This window comes from Gymnodraco acuticeps, unplaced genomic scaffold, assembly GCF_902827175.1.
Source record: "Gymnodraco acuticeps unplaced genomic scaffold, fGymAcu1.1, whole genome shotgun sequence".
NCBI lineage: Eukaryota > Metazoa > Chordata > Actinopteri > Perciformes > Bathydraconidae > Gymnodraco > Gymnodraco acuticeps.
Genome location: NW_022992343.1, coordinates 207,569 through 232,552, shown reverse-complemented (window position 1 = coordinate 232,552; position 24,984 = coordinate 207,569). Strand labels below are relative to the sequence as shown.

Genomic DNA, 24,984 nt, shown 5'->3' with positions numbered 1-24,984 from the left:
ACAAACCCCGTGATTAGTCATCAAGCCCTGTGATTGGATGTTGGAGTGGCAGTGCAACAAGAAGGGCCGCCCCTGGCCAACTTGGGGCCCCAAGCGACATTGTGAGATGAGGCCCCTTCCCCCCCCCAACCGACAGGGGGGGGAAACAAAGTAGGCTACTTTGCAAATGTAATTCCTGTTTATTATTATTATCAACACAGTTACTTGTTTATACAGTGAGGTAAATGGTAAATGTGCATGTATGTCGTTCAGTATGCGTTTACAGGTGAATACGTCTGCATTTCCTGCCAAATACTAGCCTCAAAAAGATTAAAACATAATTAATGCAAATAAACTACTTCTACTAATAATAATCATAATCAATTCAATAATATAAATACTATATTGTTTTATTATAATATAGTTGTAATATAGTCAAGACAAAACATGCTTATTACATGATCAAAAACTGATATTTCTTAAATCTGTATTCAAATGTAGTTCCCTCTGTCAGCAATGTATCAACAACTACACACACTTCTATCAGTATTTCTCTGTGTTGTGGTTGACATGATGATGACTGTTAAGAGTTAAGGGGAGAGACTCAGCATCACCATGAAATGTGCAAATTGACGTAAAAATTAATAAAAGGGGAAACAATGCTCCATGTTTTTTAGGCTGTAAACTGTTATGTAAGCCAACTAGACAGACAGTGTATCAGTCTTCCTCCTGTACATTAGCAGATAAAAGGCATAACATACTTGAATGAATGGTAAATAAAGAATGCTGGAAATAACTGCATCTCCATTAGCCTATATGCTATGCAGAGACTGCCTTCTTCATGTTGTGAATTGCAGCTGATGTTTTAATATGGCAATTTGACTTATACAGCATATTACTAGACCGACTGGAGAACTGGGTGGGACTTTCGGAAACAGTTCTGAATTGGTTTGAATCCTACTTAAAGGACAGAAACAACTTTGTTTCTATAGGTAAATACACATCTGAGTTGACAAATATGACATGTGGGGTTCCTCAAGGCTCCATCTTGGGGCCTCTTCTCTTTAACATCTACATGCTACCACTGGCTCAGATAATGAAGAACAACAAAATAAGTTACCATAGCTATGCAGATGACACACAAATTTACGTAACAATTTCACCAGGAGACTATGCTCCAATTCAAACACTGAGTAAGTGCATTGAACAAATCAATGACTGGATGTGTCAGAACTTTCTCCAATTAAACAAAGATAAAACTGAGGTAATGGTTTTTGGAGCCAAGGCAGAACGTATAAAAGTTAGCGCTGAGCTTCAGTGTGCAATGTTCAAAACAACAGATAAAGCCAGAAATCTAGGTGTAGTCATGGACTCTGACCTGAGTTTCAACAGTCACATTAAAACTGTTACTAAATCAGCCTACTATCACCTAAAGAATATATCTAGGATTAAAAGACTAATGTCACAGCAGGATTTGGAAAAACTTGTCCATGCTTTTATCTTCAGTAGACTGGACTACTGCAATGGTGTCTTCACAGGTCTCACTAAAAAATCTATTAGGAAGCTGCAGCTAATTCAGAACGCTGCTGCTCGAGTCCTCACTAACACTAAGAAAGTGGATCACATCACTCCTGTTCTGAAGTCTTTACACTGGCTTCCTGTGTGTCACAGAATAGATTTCAAAATACTGCTGCTGGTTTATAAAGCACTGAATGGTTTAGGCCCAAAATACATTTCTGACCTCCTGCTAAATTATGAACCATCCAGATCTCTCAGGTCTTCAGGGACTGGTCAGCTTTCTGTCCCCAGAGTCAGAACTAAACATGGTAAAGCAGCGTTCAGTTATTATGCTCCAAATATCTGGAACAAACTCCCAGAAACCTGCAGGTCCGCTGCAACTCTGACTACTTTTAAATCCAGGCTGAAGACTTTTCTTTTTGTCGCTGCTTTTAATTGAACTATTCATATCTTAGACTGCACTGTAACTTTTATCCATGTACTTTTTTCTTTTAATGTTTAATTGACAGCACTGTAACTTTTATCCATGTATTTTTTCTTTTAATGTTTATTTTATTAGCTTTTCTTTTTAATGACTGATTTTAAATGCCATTTTCTTAATCTCTTTCATTTTTTGTAAAGCACTTTGAATTGCCTTGTGTTGAAAAGTGCTATATAAATAAACTTGCCTTGCCTTGCCTTGCCTTGCCTTGCCTATACAACATTCGCAAGTTGTACATTTGACTCATACAATAACCCACCTTCGAGTGATGCTCTAGTTTCTTCATGTTTTTTTTTGTTTCCCTCTTGCTTGCGCCGGACTGAAACTGTCTTTTCACCGACATCTCTTCACCTGCACTAGTGGCCGTATCAAAGCCGTGATTGGTCAGATGACGATTCATTGCAACGGTGTCGGGTTACAAACGTGCTCCCCTTGTCACCTCTCACTCTCACTCTCGCGTGTCAGCGGGGGGTGCGCGGAGAACTGCATGGAGAACTGCTCACAGCAGCTGAGGCCCTCTAGGCGGGGCCCCCTGCAAGGCGGGGCCCCATGCAGCCTGCGTGATTGGCCTGTAGGGAGGGGCGGCCCTGGCGACTAGTGTTCATTTCGTTGACTAAAATTATGACGAAATATGTTCGTCAACGACCTTTTTTTCCATGACGAAAACGAGACGATGACGAGACGGCACCGACGGCAGTAAACAATAACTGTAACGAAATCATCATGCAATATCGTTGACGAAAAGTGACGAGACGAAAATGTAGTTTACTAAATAAAAACTAGGCCAAAATCTCTCTTTACTTTCGTTGACGAAAAATGAGGAGACTAAATATTATCAAAGATAACGTTACATCTCTGACTCAGTTTTTCACCCAGCAGTTCCATTTCCGGTGCTGCGGCTGGGCAGCAGCTGTGTGTCTGTGCTTTGCGCAGCGGTACATTTGAATTACACCGGGCAGCGGCACACTGTGAACTGTCAGGAAGTCTCGGGTCTAACTCATGGTCTAACTACGCTTATTTAACAGAAAATAAAATGGCAACAACAGGGCTTGGGAGCAGTGGCGGCGCCAGAGATTTTCTCTAGGGGGTGCTGTGGGGTAGCTTGACGTTTCATAGAGGGTGCTCAAACATTAAGGGTTTCCCATTAATGCACCAGCGCTACAGTTGAATTTTCTACTGCAACACTCCCCACACACACACACACAGTGTACCCACGACTGTTACAATGAAGGCTCGATAATCAGCTCACGGCATATAGGTGTAAGCAGGGGTAAAGTGCTATTTTTACACGTGGGGGGTGGACCTCACCTCCTCTAGGAGGGACCTCACCTCCTCTAGTGGGGTCCGGGGGCATGTTTCCCCGGGAAGATTTTTTTTAAATATTTAAGTTAAAAGCATCAATCTGGTGCACTTTGAGAGCAACATTAAGAGATCTATGGATACATCTCTCAACACCCATATGAAACAGAACTGTAAACAGATTTTCTATTTATTTATAGATATTTTACAAATCACTCCTCTTTTAAAACAAACCGTTTGAGACCCACTGAGATAACTAGACTAAAGTTAACTATCTAAACACTGAGAGTCCTTTACTTCACCTGAGCTGAGGTTATCTGAGACTCTCAGTCTGACAGGAGATAGTTCTCCCTCCACCTTGTTGTTGAAAAAGCTCCTTATATCCGTTAGCCAGATGCTAACCACAACGATCACCAGTAGATACCCACCGGTGCGCTCTCTCTCTCTCTCGCTCACACACACAAAATGGCTCGTGCCACACACACACACAGAGCAGAGCTTGAATGAAACACAGAGACCCAGAAGTATGCTACTTGTACTCACGAGGCTATGCTATTATGTGCAGAATCCCTCTCGCTTTCAGGTGGTTTTGATTGAGTGTCCACACATGGACGTTTAAGGACTAAAAAATGATAAATGTTGCTGTTAGCAAATAATTTGGCGCTCTAGCTAACAGGAAGTCACTCAAGTGTCACAAAGTAATTTAGCCTATGGGTAGGTCAAAAATCGAATGGGTGCTGCCATTGGCCTAATCATATCACCTGTGTTGGCTTTATGATTTTAGTAAAAAATGTGTTTGTTTCACATTTGCATTGATGTAATCAATAATTTTTCTAATTTAATAAAAATAATAATTTTCGAAAAAAAAAACACATTTATTGGGGGTGCTTAGGGGGTGCTTTGGCAATCCTGGGGGGTGCTTCAGCACCCCCTAGCTCCCCCCTGGCGCCGCCCCTGCTTGGGAGCTGTGGTCGCACTCGCGTTAACCGAATACCCCCCACGTCAGCGCGAGTGAGTGATAAATTGTGCACTTGACGGGTAATAATGGATTATGACGGAAATGTTACGATCCTGTCCGTCAAAATGACTGACAACGTAAAGTCTAAAGCCACCACTGCTTGGGAGAAATAAACAATGTGATATTTGGACCCATTTTCGCTACAATGAGGCGGAGAAAAAAAGCGAATGCATTGTTTTATCAGAAGGGAAGCAATGTGGCCATAACACAGCTGGTAACAACACCACAAACCTGACCAGATACTCTCTGCAAAGCTGCTTTCTTAATAATTCAACCTGTGTTTTTCATCAAATAAGGACAAGATATAATCTTATTGTGAAATAAGTTTGACTAAAATGACAAATTATTGTTTTTGGCTAGACTAGTTTGACTGAAATGTTCTATATAATCTGATGACTAAAAAAGACTCAACAGTTTTCATTGACAAAAAGTAGACTAAAATAATTAGTTTTCTTTGACTAAAATAAGACTAAATTGCTCAGACTTTTAGTCGACTAAATCTTGACTAAAATATTTACTGTTTTAGTCGACTAAAATAAGACTAAAATGCTCAGACTTTTAGTCGACTAAAACTTGACTAAATAAAAACAGGATGAAGGTGACTAAATATGACTAAAACTAAAAAGGAAATTTAACACAGGACTAAGACTAAAACTAAATTAAAAAATAGCTGACGAAATTAACACTACTGGCGACAAGGTTACGCTGAGCGTCAACAGCTCTTTGAAATGGAATGGAACCACGGCAGACTTTCCAAAACTGGAATTGGACGGGTCCAGCCCATACATCCATGGCCCCCCCTTTATAAGACGTTTTCGTATTTCCCACAATTAGAAGTTGCCAGTATTAAACTGTAGACCCTGGAGGTTTAGGGGATTTGAAACACAGTGGTGTTATCAAATTTAAAACATATAATTAATAAATGGGTGAATTAATATACCCACATGACACCTAAGGTCAGAAGAGCTTTATTCAACAGCTGGTCTTATGTCTGTGACCCCTCCTGTTGTTAATTGATCAGCCTGAAACATGCACTTGTCAAGGTTCAGAGGCACATTTTGCAAATATGGCAGTAGCCATCGATCATCTTAAGATAAGATAAGATATACTTTATTGATCCCAAGTTGGAAAATGTTTTTGTTAACCTGCGTAACTCCACTACATGTATTTTAGTTACTTTGCAGATTCTGATTAATGATGTGAAATATAAACAACCCTTAAATCAGACTTTAGTTATACCTGAGTCAAATTCAGGGAAGGTGATTGTCAAGTGCCAAAATAAACTATGCAATATATTGGACGTTAAGTACTTTGTCAGACTTCATATTTATCTGTGGATAACCCCAAAGTTCTTATTCAAAAGAAGACCTTAACTTAAAGTAATCTTTAATGTTTAAATAAAGCCTTATTAGTTTGTCTGTTTTGCTCATCCTCCTGTTAATATCTTTGGACGTCCTGCACTAAACTGTTTTATTGTAGAGATCACTACAGTATCTTCTTGATATTTTCTATTTTGTATGTAGGCTACTCTTAATATTTAAATGTTTTCATCAAATAAAACGTATTCAACAACAACATTCAATAATGTGCTTTAACCACTAGGCGGCGCTGGTTAAAAAAACAGTTGTGTAGTTAATTAATAAAACATAATAATATCAAACATAATATGACTATTAACTTTATTGTGAAATTAAAACAGAACGGTAAAGGAAAATACAGTTTCAGTCTCTCGATTTGAAGCTTATGCATTGTACCATGAACCTGTAACAGTGAGTCAACTGCATGAGGAGTTGGAAAGGTAGTAAATAATATCTTTAACACTAGAACCGCCAACGGGTTGTGGTGACCACCTTTAATACACTGGGTTACATAATCCACACATGGAACTAGAGTTGGGGGTATTGTTTCCACACGGACATATATGTGGTTACCTTTATATGTTGTGTGCCCTCCTGGCTCTTTCTCTTGTTGTCCCGGGCTGCGACCCGACAACACCTGCATTTCTGCTGCTCATTAAAGACAGTTGTGCACCTTCGATGCACCGCCTCCGACTCCCTTTCTCTCGGCACTACAGGGTACATTTTACCCGTAGCTGTTTTTTGATTGTATGTAACTTTTTTCCATAACATATTAAAGTCTCCCAGTCCATGACTTTTCCTGAAAGTGTGTTATATAGCACCCTCTGTTGTTAAAAATGGTCAATAGGAAATCAGATTGAAAAAAATCGCCAAAAAAATTGCCATTTATAGCCATATCCGCCAGCGGGTAATATTTACCTCATAGAAAATGCAGCATAAACATGACGTGTTGCTATAGCAACGCCTTTTGTTGTAACAGAACATTACAGATGGATCGATAAATAGTTATAGATCTATAGAGAGAGAGATAGAGAGATTTGTACCTAAACAAAACACAAGTCTAACACCAAGCGTTTAAATCAGCACTGGTAGCGATATTTTATACTTCATGCTATCTGCACAAAGCACAATCTGAGAGTCCACAGATTCTATTGGTATAAGTTTCATCCCTGTGCGATCAAAACTCACTATTCTGTATGATAAATAAAAGAACATTGTACCTTGCAAATCAATAGCGGGTACATTTTACCCGCTATTAATTTAGGTATACAGCTACCTCTGGTGGTTCTAGTGTTAAAAACTACAAAAAGATCCCTTTCTATCAGCTGTGCACCATTATGGTGTAAATACAGCATGGTGTAAATACAGCCTATCTACCAATTGGATCAAATAAGCCGAATTAGTGTTGATACTGCAAGGAGATGTATTGTGTGAAAATAAATGGAAGATGTTGTTTAATTGCTAATATATTTATGATCCACGTCACGTATTCAGTTTTGGCGGCATTTCTTACAGTTTGTCAAAAGGTCTTCTGATCAGGGCTCTATAAATAAATATCTACGGCAGATATGTAATATTTAATGCAGCCGAACTGTGTATTACAATGCCGTTATGTGATGACTTCCAAAGAGAAAAGCAAGAACACTCGGAATAAAGTATTATTTTATTTAAAAAAAATGTTTTTCCGATTTCATATCGGATAAACACCATATCCCGACATGCATTGCGGCGATGTTTTAGCCTATCAAAACCTCTGAAAAAAGAAAGGTGTCTCTCAGAATCGAAAGAGAAAAACCTATGGGAAAAACACAAAAGCATTGTAAACAATTTAAACCAATAAATGTTGTATAATTAACAAGGATAAACTGATGTTTTTTAGTTGATGAGTACTGCAGATATCACTGTTAAATCATTTGATCATTGGTTTTATTATGAAAACGTCGAGACCGGAAATACTGTTTTCAACCCGTAACTTTACATGGAGGCTTCCGCATACCTCAAATCATCTTCGTAATATCTATCAAACTATAGATCCTATATATCGACTGGACGTGGATTCTAAAAGTACAATATACACTTCTCGCTAGAAATCTAATCAAAAAGCGTTTTAATGGCCAAACTATCCTACAATTTAGGATTTTACAGAGAGGGTTATTTGTGAATAAACGACCATCTGTAACGTTTGCATTCAACGGGAGCACTAGAGGGCGAAAACTTTAAAACGTAATTATAGGACGTATTAAGCGCTTGAACAAACAACATATTTGGTCGTAATAATTGGGCCTGAACAATCGGCCTAGTTGGTCGTATGAGTTGGAGGACTTGTTGCAATTCCTGATATATCGTTTCTTGATAAAGGAAGTTTTGGCCACAAAGAGAAAAAGCTTTTAAAATCTCAACACAGATCTGATGCGTTGCGAAGACACAGATAGATCAGATAATATAAAAGCCTGAGGACTTTAGATCTAAACTTTAGAAGGGTTGGACTCAATGAAGAAACTTTTACAGTCCATCATGAAATATCAGGTTAACCCGTATCCATATATCTATCATGTGCCATTAAAGCAAATTAAGCCTGGATAGAAAAATGTGGTTTTGATGTTCGGCGATACAGAAGATGGCGTCAGTATTTTTGGCTCCGGTTTAAAAGTGGAGTAATTCTCTGTAATACACAGAACTGAGGTTGATTTAGAGGTTGGTTGGACATCAGACTGTCAAAGTAAATGCAAGCAGAAAGGTTGGAATGATAAAAGAAAAAAAGCCATCCTAAAACTTTACTTCTCCTCTATCATTTTGCAACCATCTGCCAAGGGTAATAAAAAACTAAATAATATACTCCCCACAAAACAATCTATCTTGACCTGTTTCTGGGATTTAAAACATTCTTGCGCTTATAGAGGCTGTATTATGCTTTTTGGGGTTTCCCTTTCCTGCAGTGTGTTATACCGGTTATTGTGCATGTGTATGGTTTGCAAAGGCTAAAATCCCTGTGTTAATTTAAATTTTGTAAGCAACATCTCAAGAACTCCAACAAACATTTGTCAAGAATTAAATATGTCAATTTTGGTCTTCAAAGGTTACTGTGATTCCAAGTCCATTTACTCTTTTAAACGCGAGAACATTTGTCAAAAGTTCTGTTCCAGGTTCCTCCTGGCTCGTAGACCTTCAAGTACCGTCCAACCTCTGTTTCAGCCCAACTGGTGTTCAACCTAAATTCTCAGACATTGCCCCACTCCGTTGCTCCCGAGTTACGCCTGAATCCTCTTGAAGAAACTGGTACTGGCCTACCATGCTGTGAATCGAACAGGTCTTTCCTACATCCAAGCCATGGATAAACTAAACAGCTCGCCACTCCCTCACCACGAGTGGGACCTAGGAACCCCTCAACAAAAACACACCTGTCAACTTTCTTCCATAAAAAGGCAACAATTTAATATAATCCAGTACCAGTTACCGTGAGTGACATGGCTAGTCCAAATGGAAGTGTGATGGAAATTGCAAGTAGAAATTGTGGTGAAAATGTGCGGTCATATTCCATGCAAAACCAAAGTAAGCAGGTGAATGCAGTCAGAGTATAACCCGTACTAACTCTGTCACCAGCTCCAGTGAACACACCACCAGCATTAATGAGTAAAAATGACCACCTAATAAATAAAACACACAGAGACCTTATATACATAGCCTTTTACGTTTCTCTAGAACTCCTCTTCTTGCTTCCCCATTCTCCACTCCGCTGTGTTTCCCAATTCCCACCATTCACCTCACCATGAGAAGTTCCCTGCTGGGTTGAAAATAGATTAAATGGCATTCCATAAAGTAATGTTGGGACAAACACAAATGATTCAGAAATAATTATGGTTTCCTTTCTTGCTTTTGGCCTTCTTCCTCTCCCGTTCTATCCGAAACATGTGCACGGACGCTGTACACAAGTTATGGCAGCGATAAAGAAAATGCAGATGTTGCTTTCACTATGTCGTGCACGTTAGCTCGCAATCATCAATATGAACTACTGGTTGCCTCTGGGCAGCTCCACAGAAGAATTGTGGTGTAAAGGACCCTTTCAAAGGCACATCACTTACATTTTGGGGGGGCAGCACTGGAATTCCAACTTTCCACCCACAAACCTACACAACAGTCTCAAACTGACAACATTTTGGTTTGGAGCCATTCACTTGCATGACACCGTAGCCGCTGGCCGAGAAGTGAAGACTCCACACTGGAGGTGGGCCGCAGATTGCATTGAATACTATTTAGTAGTTTATCTCTCGCGTCAAAGGCAAAGTGATGAGAAGATGGTTCAGTTCTGCATGTTTACATTAGATATTCTCCTTTGTTCCACACGAAAGGCAGCAGGCCACGCCAAGATGCCCCGCAGTCATCTGTCATCCATTAGTAATGAGAGCCCATCTTCAGATTGGGGTTTTAAATCCCCCTCCTGTCTTCTCTCCTCATCATCTTTCTTAAATCAGTCCTCTCCTTTTCCAACTCTCTCCATGCGTTCTTTCTCCTCTCCTCCTCTGCCATCCCCTCATTCCTGTAGTCTGTCCTTCATTAGGGATGCTGTCACAATGGCTTTGATTTTGGACAATGCGCTGATGAGTAGGAATTAAGACAGGCTGTCCTTAAACGACTATTTCTCTCTGTGTTTGTCCGCATTCACATGTATAGACTGTGCGTGATGGCACACTCGTGAATATGAGTATTACCATAGCTCTCTCTTACATGGCTTAGTTGTATACTAAATTCTGATTGGTCAATTGGGAAATTCCAAAGTGTGATCATTTTTCATCAATTAGCACACCTCCTACCAGCACCTCTCCTTAGCTCATTGGTCACCATTAGCTGCCAAAATCCACTTTAGGACACCAGTACTGGCCTACCTAGAAGTTGAGTACTTGATTCTGATTGGTCAAATTAGACATTTCAGAGGTTGTTAATTTGTGGTGGTACACAAACATTAGTAATACTATCTTAACCTGTTAGGCCCCAAGCCTGTTTTTCAGGTTTCAGGCTCGAAAATGACATTCCCAGAACAAATGACCATATCTTCCCTTCTAAAAGGGTTACATTAATAATCTTTTTCTCAAAGTAATGATAAACCTGTGAGTTGGATGTAGAAAAGTCAGAATCAATATAGATGTTTTTTTATTTTAAAGAAAATTCAGATTGAACATGGTAAAAAACTGTAAATTATAGTGTCCGTCCAAAAAATATTTTGTACTTATAGTGAAAACTAACCTTGGATGATGGGTTAGTAGACTAAAAGCTTTAGGAATCCAAAGTACAACAGATAATAAGTACCCTGTATCAAGATTGATCCAAAACAAGTGATATTTGACCTTTTTAGACAGATTTAGCAAAAAAAACCTCTTCTGGGGCCATTTGGTTGGATTTTCCATATCTCTCCCCTTGTTCGATTTTGACATGTGACATCTCTACCTTACAGAGCCCCCTAGGGGACATGGAGAAGGAAAAAAAAATTATTTGAAAAAAAAGATCTCGCAAAACCCTGTTGCAGCTGCGGATTGTGACCAATTATTGATGTTTAGCTCGGATGACGGCGCGTATCGAACTGTTCTGATCAAAACGACTCTGTAGCTCGTTGTCTACCTTGCTATGATTGTAAAGTCATATTGTTTGTATTTTTACAACGTTATGTTCATGAGTTATTGATCCGCGAAATTCGAATCTGTCAATAACTCAGCTCAGAGGAACGTGCATGTCCCCTCGCTCTGAGTGTTCTCTTGAAGTGTCTTCACTTATGTGAAACCCTTTTATATATACAGTCTATGTGTGAAACCCGTGCCTATTGCCAAGCACTGATGTTATATCTTTATATTTAAGGCCAAGCTCAAAGTAAAATCGATGAACCACTCCATTGTTGTGGTTTCTGTGTTGCCGTAGCAGCCGAACTGACCAGGAAGTACTAAATGAAAAGTATTGCGAGATCTCGCAAAGGGGTTTTGCGAGATCTCGCAAAGGTTTTGCGAGATCTCGCAAAACATTATTATTTTTCTTTGTTCAAATTATCATTATTTTTCTTCTCCATGTCCCCTAGGGGGCTCCGTACTTCCTGACCGTTATGGCGCGTTTCCACTGCAGGCCTCGCTCGGTTTGGTTAGGCCTTATTAGGCCCGGCTCACTTTAATGCTGCGCTTCCATTACAGTTTAGGAACTGGGGCAGTTACTATAGTAACGCAGTGTAGGCGGAGCCGTGACGTCATCTTCAATGAGAGCCCCAGAAAAACAACACAGCCGTTAGCTCTTAGCACTCAGAGCTCACAGGTCTTCACATCTGTTCAGAAACTAGACAAAAGTTAAACAAGTACAAACCACAGACTGCCTGTGTCATGGTGAATACAATCGCTGGCTTATTTATGTCTGTATAGGCCGTTGTTGTGAGTGTGGACGGTCGGAGCATATAACGTTAGCTTAGCCAAGCTCCATTTAGAAAACAAGCATCTTAAAAGGGTTTTTCGCCTGCCGTCTGTCTGCAGACTTGTCAAAGCATTAATTCATGGTTTTTACTAACCTGTATCAGTATGTTGTTACTTCGGCATCATTTTGAAACGTGTATTACAATTAAATCACGGTCAAATATGTTCATCTTGTTGTAGTTGTAGCCCCCTTGCCAGCTATTCTCTCTCTAGTTTAGCATACTCAGCCCGACTCAGCCTGGTTGTTCCTGGCCCTAGAACCACGATTTAGTCGGACCAGAAAAAAGGTGAAAAAGTAGCTCCGGGCCAAAACTAGGCCAAGTGGAAACGCAACCAAAAACGGGCCCCGCACGGCTCGGCACGCTTAAAGCGAGCTACCCGCTGCAGTGGAAGAGCCAATAGAATCAAAGGGAAATCGTCCCATAGACTCTCATGTTAAAAAAAAGCTGGCGTTTCAGCGCATGCAATCTTGTTGAAGAGCGTAGGAATATCCCTGCTCTGATTTCTGGAAACGGAAAAGCAGTTTTTATTGCTTATGGATTATCAGAACATTTCAAAGGGGACACACTATGGATTAACTACACCATCGTTTTTATCGTTTTAATGCCATTGAAGACCAGTTTTGACCAGACCTAAGACCAAGGTAAACCATGTTAGCGTTTTGGGCTACCTAGCGCCACATGTTTTGATGTAGGTTTTTGTTATTTTCTCAGTGAATTTGTAATATTTGAGTGTTGAGGTGAGTGCCATTAGATTCGGTGTCTCCTTACGATCATACACGATGTATTGATTGTGCAGCTAGGATAAGTAATAAGGGTGCTAGGAGTGATTTTCGGTGCAGTAATAGGTTCGTATTTTTCGCTCGGGGCTAATTCAGAGGCTCACTGTTAGCATTTTGAGTTTTTTTTTTTTTTTTAAATGAAAAAGATCAGTTAAATGAGTTTTTTTTCCGTTATATGGATATAAAACATTCATAGTTTATTAAATATGAAGGTTCCTTAGACGTTGTTTCCTGCTTTTAATATTCACTTTTATTTTTTAACATTAAGCACACAACTTTGGATTCATGATTGCTTAGGAGCGTCCACACTACAGCTTCAAAAAAAGCTTGGAGCTGGGCGTGTCTGAAGCTTGGGGATTTTATTCGAGCAACGCGACCAACAACCAATCACATGAATCTCTCGCCCCCGACATACAAAGCAAAAAACCCCAGGGATTTTATGCGAGCAATATATATAAACTCCCCAAACAGGCGAAAACCTACCAGTTTCACCCACTGTCTCTGCCACCTCCCTCCATGACTGGTTCTTCCGGTTTGTATCCCGGTAGGTGAAGAGGGTCTGGTCATACAAAACCGGGTGATTTGCTACGGCGATAAATAGTTTCTCCTCCATCTTTTTTTGAAATATAGAAATCAACGGCGGGATATCTCTCCCAGCTTAGACGCGGTTTGATTGGCTAGCGCTTGAGCTGTCAGATTTTCAGAAACGGGATTTGATTGGCTGGCGCTGGCGCTGGCTACTCCGGCGTCTCCGGCGTCAGAAGTTGAACATTGTTCAACTTCTGACGCCGGAGACAGACCGCTATGCTACCCACAATTCAGTTCTGCGAAAAGCGAGGCAACGTGACGTCACCCCATTCAAAGTGAATGGGCAGACGCGTTGAAAACTGTTTTTGAAGCTGTCGACGCTGTAGTGTGGACGCAGCGTAACTGTCCTGTAAGAGAAGCAAAGAGGTACAAAAAAAACAGAGCGCTGGACGTCAGAGAAATTACATTACATTACATTGCATTTAGCTGACGCTTTTTATTTCAAGTGCTACTCAACTGGCTTTAGATAAGCCAGAAATCAACAGAAGAAGACAGACAGTAACACTAACTGGAACTCTGAAAAAAGACTGGATAATGGAAAAAGTTACAGTGAACAGACTTGGAAAGTTAGTGGTCAGAACATCTCGATCGGCGCTGCCGTAATTTTAAGCTAAACTGCTGTCGCCGAAGTTCCAGCCATTGGTGCGCAGTTGAACGGACTATTGTGTCTTAGCGGAGCCACTTTTAAATCAATAAAATAATGTTTTATCAATATTGTGAGTCTTGTCGTTATAATATTTGGCCGTGAAATAAGCGGGATAATATTCAGCGAGTCGTTTATTAATTAAAAAATGTTGGTGTTCTTTTTTCATAATTGTATGTAGCCCTGGCTAAAATGTGTTAGGATATGAATAAATTAATGTTTTCTGAAAGTTAAAATACATAAATATGATTTTAAAAGGTTTATAAAATGTATTTAATGCATGACTGAGTTCAAAGGTTGAAAAGGTTAAGAGTTCATGAGCATAGTTTGTTTACTGTGTATATAGAGGCTTCTCAATACTCAAATTTCCCCTCCTCGACTCCCCTCCTCGGTTCCCCTCCTCGAGACTTAGACCCGCCCACAGGAGATGCGAGCGGAGGACCGAGGAGGGGAAGCAGCAGACATTTAAAGAAATGAGAACTCCTCTCCTCTGAGCGGTCATTTTAAAGAGACGTTCGTTCATTATTACGTGGCAACAGCTGCATCAGATGTCGAGTGTTTTGTCATAGCGCTGTATCTCTGTTAGATCAGCTGAACATTGTTCCCCCACATATTTACTTTGAATTCATTGAGAGTGCGGTATAATGAGACAATAACAAGCTACAGATGCGGACACACACACACAAATATATTTATATAAATATATACAATTTAAAGTATGAGAGCACTCTCATAATAACGTAACACAATCAGAGACTGGATATATCCCCCCCTCTCTCTGGTCGCTGAAATGGGAATTGAAATTACGGGCCAAAAATTGTATTTACAAGTATTAAAAGTAAGCAGAGGACACCAATCCAACTGAGACCCGTCTGTCCGCCGCATTTACGCACTGTACAACACACACCTACACGCTGTACCACACACACCTACAGCTCCTAAAGCATAAGCCGTTGTGTATTTTATTATGTGAAGCAATGGTCTTAGAAAAATATCGACTCTTTGTTTGTAGATATCTACTAAACTAAAGCAAATAAAGAGAGTAGGCCTGTTATACTGAGTGATATATATTATACACACTGCTCTGCTTTCTGCATGGACCTCACAGCTGTTCTCTCTGGAAACATCGCAACGCGATGAAAGCAGTTTCTAAAATAATATCCAGGGGATGCATGCATAGCTGTCATTGGCTGAGATAAGTCCGGCCGTGCGTCACGCCTCCACCGTTCCCGGAAATGCATCCGTGGAGGAGCCGTGGAGGAACCATCAGTGTATCCTCGGTTATAGCTCCTCCAGAGAGCCTCCTCGACGCTCGATGCTCGGTCCTCGGTGTGCATTTAGAGAAATGAGACGTCCTTCAAAATGGCGCGCTGAAATTCATTTCCGGGTCACTACCGGAGGACCGAGGAGTCGAGCAGTCGAGGAGGGGAAATTTGAGTATTGAGAAGCCTCTTATGAGTCAGCACGTGTAGTTCACAGCCTAACTTCACACAGGTGTGCAACTCAATTTTGACAGGATAACAACTGGTGACTTCTAGAATTGTGTGAGTAACATTCTGTTTTTAGACTTCTCTGTTTCAGTGTGTGTGTGCTCTGTATAAATGCTCTGTAGTTGATCTGATTGAAATTGTGACTTTAATCTCAAAACCGCTACAGTATTTTTCAGGCAGAAATTTGGGACAATTAGTTTGACAGAAACCTTAAAACTGAACTAACTGATTATTAGTTAAATTAACTTTCATTTAAACATTTGTTTAACACTTTTAACACTAAGAGCTTTATTGAGTAGGGGTAACTCTATTAAGGGTTAAACTCATAACTTTATTACTTAGGGTTTCATGTAATTGTAAACTATTGTGCCACTAAAAAGTTTCATTAAATGGACTGTACTTATATAGCGCTTTATCCAGTCTTTAAGACCCCTCAAAGCGCTTTACATACTACATGTCGTTCACCCATTCATACAGAGCAGTGTATGTTACTCTAGGACCTAACATGCATACACATTCACACACCGTTGACCATCAGGAGCAACTCAGGGTTAAGTATCAATCACAATCATTAAACTGGAATAAATACAATATCTGTATCGCACAGTAGTAGAATTAAGCCCAGAGTACTCTGTATTTTTGTATTGTTGTCTTTTACCATTAAAACAGATTATTGTTTAACTTGTATCCTGGTGGTTTTAAATTCCTTCCTTTTATGATTTAACCAGCTCATCAAAAGGACACGCGGAGCCGAGGTGGGTTTTCAGATCACTCGGTATTCCAACAGGAGTGAGCCAGTTTCGATTTCCTGTTGAGGGCCACCAGCTGCAGAGAGTTAACTAATTAAAGGGGCGTGGCCCCACAGCTCTGACAACTCAGCAATCAGGTGTCCATTTTAGGTAGCCCTTTCCTAGAGCGTCAGCTTCAGACAGACGAAGACTGACAAAGACAATAGAGTTACGGCCCGTCTACACTACAGGCGTCAAAAAATGCTTTCAACGCTTCGCCCATTCATTTGAATGGGGTGACGTAGGATATTTTCCAACTTCGCCGAACTGCATTGTGGGTAGCATGGCAAGGCGTTGCAAGCATCGCGAGCGTCTATCTGCATCAAAAGTTGAACAATGTTCAACTTTTGAGGCTCGATGCTTGCTCGAAGCTGGCGTCAGCCAATCAAATCCCGTTTTTGCAATTCCCACACAAGCGCTAGCCAATCAAACCGCGTGCAAGCTGGGAGAGCCAGACCGCAGTTCATTTCCTCATATTCAAAACGAGAAATTACGGTAGCAAATCACCCGGTTCTTTCCGACCAGAACTATTTACCGGGATACAAACCGGAGGAACCAGGCATGGAGGGAGGTGGCAGAGACAGTGGGTGAAACTGGTAGGTTTTCGCCTGTTTGGGGATTTTATATCCAGTTTACTTCGTTTTAACATTGCTATTGCTTTGTATGTCGGGGGCGGGAGATTCATGTGATTGGTTATTGGTCGCGTTGCTCGCAAAAAATCGCCAAGCTTCAGACACGCCCAGCTTAAAAAAAAATGTATGCCTGTAGTGTAGACGGGCCGTTAGTGATGGCGAGATGAAGCCTTATGAAGCTTTGAAGCTTTCCAGCCAATTGGTTCGCAAAAGGGTTCATCTCATGAGGCTTCATCATGGGCTTCATTTGAACACAAACCCCCTGTTGATCAAAGTGTGTAAAACAGGCAGATTGGACTACCTCATACCGAGTTCCCATTGAGTAAAGCCTTAGAATAACTCTAAACAACGAATATAAAATCATATTTTCATGTTAACAATATTGTATTTATTCTAGTTTAATGATTGTGATTGAAAAGCCTAAGGAGGCTGGTAAACATTGCAAAGAGGGATTTGTATTCCTCAATAATATTTGTAAACTGAACCATGTTGTAGCCTGAGAAAGGCTAAACCATATCAAAGAATACATTTATTAACTACATTATCTAATTTAGCTGTAGCTTTTATAAACAACAACAAATAAGTATTGTTCAGTCGTTGAACCAGGAACCCTGCGGTCGTGAGTCTACTGCTTTCCAGCTGAGCCACAGCACACACAATAAATCTCCCTGAAAACACTCCAACATATTTATTCCTGTATTTATTCATTTATGTATTCTTGTTTTTATTCCTACATTTATTTATGCTTATCTATTTATACTTATGACATGTTCCGACCTCTATATAAGTGAGGGTCTGAGCTCTCTTAATTCCATCGTGTCACCGGGCCCGGGTACAGGAGGGGTAATATGGTTCTTATTATACATCCATGCAGGTTATTATGATCGTTGTGGTTCAACGATTCAACCGATCTGAATCGCTTCCTGAAGCAGTCACGTGGTATCGACAGGCAGCGAGGCTTCGTTTGTCATCGATGACGTCACTGGCCCAAAACGATACAAGCCTCGATACATGCTTCACAAAAAGCTTCGGGGATTATTCGACACACGCTCCGAAGCCTCGGCGCAATACGTAACATCACTAAATAGAGTCATGTTGGCGTCAAAGACTGACAAAGACAATAGAGTCCTGTTGGAGTCACGAGGGAGGCAAAGAGGAGGTAAATCTTACTTTAAATGAGTTAAGTATCGCTGGTGTTTTTATCCACTCTTGCTAAAATCATGTATATATTCTCAATTCCTGTTCATGTGTCTTCTCGCAATTATTAGTATTATCACTGGCCCTGTGTATCTCCTAATCGCTATAACTGGCCTGCTCTCGTCTATCCCACATGCTCCACTGAGATCAAAAATCTAGTTACAGGTGGCCTGTGGAACTGCCAGTCAGCTGTTCCTAAGGCTGACTTCATCTCTGGCTAAGCTTCCCTGGAGTCTCTGGATTTCCTTGCTCTCACTGAGACCTGGATTACTCCATCCAACACATCCACCCCAGCAGCTCTCTCCACAGCATATTCCTTCACCCATACACCCAGACCCACTGGCAGAGGAGGTGGCACTGGTCTCCTGCTCTCTCCCAAATGGAACGTTTCCCTCTTCAAGCTACCTAACTTCACTCCTTCCACCTTTGAATTCCATGCCGTTACAGTAACCCATCCTATACAATTAACCATTGTTGTTCTCTACCGTCCACCAGGCACCTTGGGGAACTTCTTGGAAACTGGCCCTCCCACTGTACTTCTCGGAGACTTCAACCTCCAGACAGGGAAGACATCTGAACTAACATCTCTTTTAACCGCCTTTGCTTTCTCACTGTCTCCGTCCCCACCAACTCATAAAGCTGGCAATGTCCTTGATCTCATATTCTCAAGGAACTGCTCTACTTCTAACCTCTCTGTAAACCCGCTCCACACCTCGGATCACTTCTTCATTTCATTTTCTCTACCCCTTTCTAAACATAACAAACAAATCTCTTCTAATTCTGCACCTGTCCGCCGTAACCTTCGTTCCCTCTCCCCCTCTACCTCAACGGTGCTCTCAGCCCTCCCTTCCTCTGACTCGTTACAACTCCTGCCTCCAAACTCTGCTGCAGAAACTCTCCTCTCTACTCTTTCATCCTCTCTGGACTCTCTCTGTCCTCTCACATCTCAACAGGCTTGTCAGTCCCCTCCTGCTCCCTGGCTAAATGATGCACTGCGTGCTAATAGAACCATCCTTCGGGCTGCTGAGCGGAAATGCTGGAAATCCAAACCCTGACGACCTCCTAACCTATCAGGCTCTCCTCTTTCTCTTCTTCGATCTCTCAGGCAAAAAGCACTTTCTTTCAAGATAAGATCCATTCTTCCTATTCCAATCCCCAAAAACTATTTCCACCTTCTCCACCCTCTTGGACCCCCCAGAGCCCCTTCCCCCTCCTCCCAAGCGACTTTGTTAACCACGTTGAAAAAAAGGTTGATGATATTCGCTCTTCTCTTTCTGACTCACCTTTACTCACCGCTGGGTCACCAGACCCACCTTTCACCCACACACTAACCTCCTTTTCCCCTCTCTCTCCAAGTGAGGTTCTTACCCTCATTACCTCTGCCCGCCCCTACCACCTGTCCTCTGGACCCTATCCCCTCAAACCTCCTTCAAACTATCGCTTCTGATATTCTACCGTTTCTCACCCATCTCATCAACATTTCTCTGACTTCTGGTCACTTTCCAAACAGTCTCAAGGAGGCAAGAGTAAACCCTCTCCTAAAGAAACCCACTCTCAACCCGTCTGATGTTATAAACTACAGGCCTGTCTCTCTCCTCCCGTTCCTGTCTTTAAACAACTCTCCTGTTATCTCCATCAGAACAACCTTCTGGATCCGCACCAGTCTGGTTTCAAGGCAGGTCACTCCACATAAACTGCTCTCCTCACTGTCTCTGAGGAACTGCACACTGCTAAAGCAGCCTCCCTCTCCTCTGTCATCATCCTTTTGGACCTGTCTGCTGCATTTGACACGGTGAACCATCAGATCCTCCTTCTCACTCTCCAAGAACTTGGAGTTTCAGGCTCTGCACTTTCCCTCCTCACCTCATACCTCGAAGACCGCACCTACAGGGTAACTTGGAGAGGGTCCGAGCCCGACCCTTGTCAATTCACTACAGGGGTCCCTCAGAGCTCCGTCCTTGGTCCCCTCCTATTGTCTCTGTACACAAACTCGCTCTGATCGGTCATTAGCCCGCATGGTTTTTCATACCACTGCTATGCTGACGACGCCCAATTAATTCTGTCATTTCCCCGTTTTGAAACCCAGGTCATCGCACGCATCTCTGCTTGTCTAGCAGACATCTCTCGGTGGATGTCTGCTCACCACCTCAAGCTCAACCTTGACAAGACTGAGCTGCTTTTTCTTCCGGGAAAAGAGAGTCCCACTCTTGACCTAACAATCAGCATCGGCCCCTCTGTTGTTTCCCCAACTCAGACGGCAAGGTATCTGGGTGTGACCCTAGATAACAACCTGTCCTTCACTGCAAACATCGCTGCTACAACCCGCTGCTACAGATACACTCTTTACAACATCAGGAGGATACGTCCCCACCTGACCCAGAAAGCGACACAACTTCTGGTCCAGGCTCTCGTCATCTCACGCCTAGACTACTGCAACTCCCTCCTGGCTCGTCTACCTGCATGTGCCATCCGACCTCTGCAGCTCATCCAGAATGCAGCGGCTCGTCTGGTCTTCAACCTTCCTAAATTCTCCCACACCACACCGCTCCTCCGCTCCCTTCACTGGCTTCCAGTAACTGCTAGAATCCACTTCAAGACACTGGTACTAGCGTACCATGCTTTGAATGGATCCGGCCCTTCCTACATCCAGGACATGGTTAAACTGTACACCCCAAAATGTGCACTCCGCTCTGCATCAGCCAAACGGCTCGCTGCACCCGCACTGCGAGGGGGACCCAAGTTCCCATCAGGAAAAACACGTGGGTTTGCTATCCTGGCTCCTTAATGGTGGAATGAGCTCCCCATTCATCATCATCTTTATTTAAAGAGACTATTGGTCCATTATTACACGACATACAACACTCAAATATAAATTAAAAAAGGCAGTTATACTAATGTTTTCACAGAGGTGACTGGTATCGTACAGCACTGAGACACGGATTTGAAAGCAGCATAATGACAGAGTTATGAGAAACATTCAATCGACAGATGAATTTGTACATCAGATTTCTCAAAAGAGCATGGAACGTGTTGACTCGTGCATTACAGAACATTTCACTTGCACTGCACCACCTTGGTTTTCTAAGCAGTATACGCAAACAGTCATTATATGCAACCTGGAGCTTCCGGAGGCTCGCCTTCTTATACTTGACCCACAAGGGGGCAGTATAGAGAGGAGTGCAATAAGCTCTAAAGAGGTTCACCTTAACCTTATCTGAACACCAAGAGAATTTTCTTGCCAATATGTTAGCTTGTATATATAAGACACACCGCTGTCTATACATGTCATCATCATCAGCCATTTCATCTGTGATGATGTGTACCAGATACTTAGTGTTACAGCAAACAGACAGCACCTGTCCTGATAGATAGAATGTTGGAAAACAAAGGTTCTTATCCCCTTTTGCTCTGCAGATCATTACAGCGCTCTTCTTAGCATTGTATTTAACGTCAAATTTGACTCCATAATCAGAACAAACATTTAGCAACTGTTGAAAACCAGCACTGCTAGGAGAAACAATAGCCAGATCATCGGCATACATAAGATGGTTTACAATCACATTACCAATCACACACCCTGTTTTACAGACACTTAATCATATGATAGATCATTCATATAGATATTAAAAAGGCATGGTGAGAGGAGCCCCCCCTGGCGGACTCCATTACCAACACCAAATGGCGCCGAGACTGCATTCCCCCATTTGATCCGCATGCTCTGGTTGGCATACCAATAAGCCAGGATCATAATTATACTGTTAGGCACACCCCTTTGTCTCAATTTTAAAAACAGTTTATGATGGTTAACTCGGTCAAAAGCCTTAAAGGCATCAATAAAACCAATCAGAACAGTGGAATTCTGTCTTCTATATGTTTTCTACCATTTCCTTCAAAGCATAGATGCATAGCTCAGTACCATGCTTAGCCTTGAAGCCAAACTGGTTATCTGAGGTACATAAATAAGAACATAGTCTATCTAACAAAATGTTTACCAGGACTTTGGATAACACACTGGCTAGAGCAATTGGTCTATAGTTATCCAAGCTCCCTACCTTGCCCGCTTTGTCCTTAATGACAGGGACCAAAGTAACAGTCAACATGGAGTCTGGCAACATACCATGAGTCATGAGGCCGGTAAAACAAATGGCAAGAAGAACTGCAACCTTCGGGCTTGCCAGTTTAAGGTGCTCTGCAGTGATTCGGTCAGAGCCACATGCTTTGTTATCAGCTAGCTGTGCAATTGCTCGATAAACCTCTTTAGCTGTAATTCCCACTCTGTCACTTTTCACAACATTACCAACTTTGTAGGGGTCACTTTTAACACAATTAAGTATAGTAGAGTAATGTTGCCTCCACAACTCAGCTATGTTATCGGCTCCAGATACTCCCTCTATGGTACATGGTAACGATGTACTGGCCCTGTTCAGAGCTCTCACCTCCTTCCAGAAGCCAGTCACATTATTATGAAGGAGCTTTTCAGCCATAGAATCCGCTCTCAATGTTTCTGTATGTTTGTTGACATAACGAACTGCATATTTATATCCAGCATTTGTACGCTTTTTGAGATCCAGGACAGGCCCTCTCTGGGCCTTCCTGCCCGGACCCAGGCCCCAAAAGCATTCTTGGCTTCAGCGTATTGATCAGCCACATGTTTATTCCACCCTGGCTTGACGTTGTGTTTCTTCCTAGAGTAGGTATATAGCATGGTCTACTGGCCTCCCATACAGCTCCCACAATACAATCATATGTTACAGAGGTCTTCACGGTGAGAGCTTTCATTACAACCCACAGAGTTGCTACTTTGGGTAGATATACATCACTCAATAGGACATCAGTTCTCCCATAGTACAATAGCCTATCCTCATTTGTGAGCTTGGACCCATCCACTTTAGTGGTACAGGCATTTTTAACCTCCTGAGACATCTCAGGGAGACTATCATAATCTAGTGACATTACAAAAGGAATGTGATCTGACATTGATGCCTCATACACAATCTCAATTGATCTTACAATGTCATGGGCATTAGCAGTGCTTATGCAATGGTCAAGCCATGAAGTTGTATGCCAGGCCTCGCTTATATATGAATAGCTATCTGTAGGCAAAAGTATTTGGCTTGATAATATAAGATTGTTATCATCATAAAACTGTAGCATGCTTAGCAAACAAGGACCTTTTGTCTGATATGTTAGCATTCATATTGTTAGGGAAATAATTGTCCTAGACTCCTAGATATGACGTACATGACCAACCCTGACGTCTGTTTATCTCCTTTAAGGACATAGGCTGCTTCAGCCATAATGTTATTGTTCCCATTCTGTGACTGGGCAACACTAGGTCACAGATGGTCTGTTGTTGTGGGTGCACTGGGACACTTCCTTCTTTGTTGTTTGTGGACTCCAAGGTATGACATCTTCGAGGCCATAAGTGACGGACGCAAGTAACTCAGTGTGCCCAACTGTTTAAACTATCTTATCAAAATATGTTGATTACTCTCTGTGAAACCAGTTAAATGGGATAACGAGAGAGAGGCGCTCCAGAATTGACGTGGCAACCCACCCGTGCAGTCTCACCGTGACTGCTGTGACTTGTGATGTGAATCCTCCGGCCGAAACTCCAAATAAATCATCAGTGTTTGACATCAAAGCTCCTGCTCTACCGTGTCTCCTTCCTGAGTCGGTGACTCCCACTGCATTGCTACACAGAAGTTTCCCTTACACATATCACCCACTACATAAACACTGGTGGAATGATCATCAACAATAAAAGAATGTATAAAAGCAAGTCTGTTCAGGTATTCATCTTCATTATGCTGTGACTCATATGGTGTATATACATTGAGAATTCTAAACTCCTTGTTATTCATTTTGATCTGTACAGCAATACACCAGTCAACTTCAAGCCTGATGACATTAATGACAGCGTCCAGCTTTTTGTGCCACAGGATAGCCACGCCCCCTGCTATCCTTCCTCTCACTATTCCCAGAGATAGGTCCGTAGTGGACTCACCAGCCCCGTGAAAATTGTCATTAAGAGAGTTCAACTTTCCCAAGTCCTGCTTTGGTAAGAAAGTTTCTTGCAAGCATAAAATGTAACATTTTTGTAGCAAGTTGTCCACCACTACACCTCGGATCCTATCAGCAGCGCTGTTGCCCAGGCGCAGCCCGCGACAGTTAAATTATCCAACCCGCATAACGTTAAGCTAAGCAGCTCAGCCGTATCCCCATTCAGTACCCTCGCACCAGCAAAAGGTCTAGCTCTGCTAGCCCCTATCACCTCCGCTTTACGTGGTTCATAATATCGCCTCACAACTGAGCCTTCAGGCCAGAGTTCTGGGTTAAACATCGCCGCAACTTCATTGCACTTAGCACACACTTTAAACAAGCTATATCTGTTGCTTGCAGTGTCAATACGGTGACAGTTAACATCACGGCCGAGTTGTTCAGTTAGATATTCGGACAGTGTCTCAGCATCAAGGTCTGGCGAGAATTTGGTAACAAAAACACTCACCAACTTCGTACGGACCACTTTTATATTTCCTTGTGCAGCAGTGCCAACAATAGGCTTGCATCCTCCGTTCAGGTTTCCCAACAAGCTGTTTAGATAAGGCAGACTGGCCCTCAGCCCTATTCCTCCGACCTCGGCCCTGTTTCACAACTTCACTCCATACCTGCGAATTTACCGCAGTTCCTCCAGGGCTCACACAGGCACTCACTGTCCCTGACGCAGCAACCGGGTCAACACAGTTGGGATGTACATCAGCAGAAGAGCCGGGGG

General features: G+C 42.0%; 1 protein-coding gene across 1 annotated transcript in view; it reads right to left on the bottom strand.

The window, feature by feature from the left end:
• The window catches only part of rspo4 (R-spondin 4), an 85,524-nt gene that overhangs the window by 4,329 nt on the left and 56,211 nt on the right, over positions 1 to 24,984 (bottom strand). The window lies entirely within an intron of this gene.